This window comes from Penaeus japonicus, unplaced genomic scaffold, assembly GCF_977035675.1.
Source record: "Penaeus japonicus unplaced genomic scaffold, GWHDUDI00000001_assembly GWHDUDI00000004, whole genome shotgun sequence".
NCBI lineage: Eukaryota > Metazoa > Arthropoda > Malacostraca > Decapoda > Penaeidae > Penaeus > Penaeus japonicus.
Window position 1 is genome coordinate 47855716 of NW_028234406.1, and position 2500 is coordinate 47858215.

The 2500-nt window shown below is 42.6% G+C and overlaps 1 protein-coding gene across 1 annotated transcript in view; it reads left to right on the forward strand.

Annotated features, from left to right (window-relative positions):
• l(1)G0469 (lethal (1) G0469 NlpC/P60 domain-containing protein) overlaps positions 1 to 2500 on the forward strand; it is a gene marked incomplete at its 5' end in the record, with an annotated part of 8975 nt that overhangs the window by 6042 nt on the left and 433 nt on the right. Inside the window, 1 exon segment of the mRNA XM_043031573.2 lies at positions 1 to 2500. This exon segment is cut by the window's left edge and continues 876 nt beyond it; it is cut by the window's right edge and continues 433 nt beyond it.

A 2500-nucleotide genomic window follows, 5' to 3' on the forward strand; every position in this document is an offset into this window, starting at 1 on the left:
GTAATTTAACTGACAGTATTAGGTAGATCGACGAAGACATGATAAAAAGAGGGAAGACAAGCAATGCTTTGACTCGCAACAGAAGGTTTGATTGATCTATTTCGGAAATTACTCTATCTAAAGTTCTGGTGTTACCTTGACAACCGGAATTATCTCTGCAGTGAAAAGGGATTACTTAAAGGGAAACACATTTAAACTAGTAGTGATTTGATGAACTAGATATAGACAACAGGCAGTAAAAATAACGATTACACCTACGGCAGTTTTAATCGTGTAGAAACACACCTCCCTGTCCCTCACTGAGGGCAGGTGATATATGTATGTCGTAGGGTTTCTCTATATACATATATGTGTGAGTGTAATGTCCATATCTATACTTTCACACCAGCTAACTTCTGTATCAATGTGGTAGCTGTCTGCACGGCCAATTCCTGTATGTTCTCCGTTTTATTTAAATAGACTGTGCATTGTTGAGACAAAGATAACGAATAACCAACGAAGTCTGTATGTGCACTTGTGTATGTTGATGCCTGAAACGCTGGAATAATCCATCAACGAAATTTCGATAGTTTTTGATGTTGCATTGGTCTTCAAGAAAAAAAAAATCTAATTTATTTTTGGTGAAGAAATATTCAGACAAGATGCTCCCGTGTCGCTCCTTACTTTCGGTTGGTCAGAAGAAAGAAAATGTCACAGCAAGCCTCTCCAGGAGCGCTTCTCGAGGACCATCTTCGTGCGAATGGAAAAACAAAGGTCACGCGACAGAGAAGCGAGTGCTGAAGCCAGCAAGAGACACGTAGCAGAGTCTGCCGTTGGAGAGTTTGCTGACCGACTGTTTCCTAGTCCACGTAGACGGTGTGAGATGGCACTGACACTTCTTCCACTGTATCTTCCACATCGCTCCACTCGTCCTCGCTCTAATCCAGAGGCCGGGACCACGACCCCCCCAAGGGAAGAACGTGCCCTCCCTGCTCCTATCTGCCCCCCCCCCCCTCTAAACTAAGTACCTTCATCGCTAACATACGGAAGAAGAAGACATTTTGAAAAAGACACTTCTGACGCCTTTACATGTACCATTCCAACCCCCAACAGACGAGGCCAGATGGTTCTTCTTTGTCCTCATCCCTCCCCTTCTCTCTCTCTCTCTCTCTCTCTCTCTCTCTCTCTCTCTCTCTCATATATTCATTCCACCGTCACTGTCTGCTAGTACCTGAAGTGAAGAGGCTATTGTTTTTGTTGTTTATAGAAAAGACTAGGTTATTTTCCCGCCAATTTTACAATCCATTTCATTTGGATCATGTTTGATAAGTCTAATATCTATGTATAGTGATGCTACTGTCAGCATCAGTCTCCTCTTTGCGTAGTGTGGCAGTTCGCAGACTCGGAAGTCTGTTACTGGTTTCCGTTTTCATCATTCCCATGAATATTATCTTCATGTCTTTCTTTGTCTTTTCACTTACCTATCTATCTGTCTTTTTGTCTGTCTGTCTATCCATCGCTTTAACACGCACAACCTTTCGTCATATATCAGAGGTCATTTTTGTCTCCGTGGAGCCTGCCTGCAACCTCTAGCTCAATGCAACACTTCGCAATTCTATGCAACCAGAGAGGAAATCATGCACACACTTCTGGCAGTATAGGGAAGGAAATTTTACCTGATATTTTATTTTCTGTTCGTTCCCGGGTGGGGGGGGGATGTATTTCTAGAAAGGTAAAGGTCCATTTTGTAAACCCATGGTCGAGAATCGATAATGAAATGTCTTCTTAATTTTGGTTTCCGTCGATTTTGTATTCATTTAATCTCAACCATGTGGTAGCGGACCCCCCCCCCACCCCCCACCCCACACCCTCCTCGTTTTCCTCTTTCCTCCTCTCTTTATTTGTTAACATTGCACAGCATTGCAACTGTAGTCTAGTTGTAATGATGATCAGGAATTTGTACACATGTCTTATTTCTTTTGTCTGCGACATATCATTACCACTAACTTGTTGCGGTGTTACTTTCCAAGTTAAGGCATCTTGTACATACACATTCGAAAAAGTTCTATACAGAAAAACAAGCAAACAGATTGTTTTGTGAGGCTTTGTAAAAGTTGCCATTTAGTCTTTTTGTTGTATTTTTTTTCTTTTTTGTACCCATGACCAGTGATTGATGTAGCGGCTTTCGCATTGGTCTTTAAAAAACGACAACAAGCACTATTGATTGCTACGTCTATGCATGTATATATATTGCTCTGTGATAACTTTTGAATCTTAAGTTTGGTAGTATAAGCTCCGGGCGCAGTGGCCACCCCAACACATTCCGCGGCGAGCACACTTACTCTTCCTCTTCGTCCTTATCATTCACCTTCTCCTTCCCCTGGTCTTACTCCTCCCTTCCTCCTCCTCCTCCCTTCCTCCTCCTCCTCCTCCTCGTCCTCGTCCTCTTCTCGTCGCCCTGCTACACATAAACGTACATGATAATATGTTCGTACCTATGTACATTGATTCCCTTTAGTAA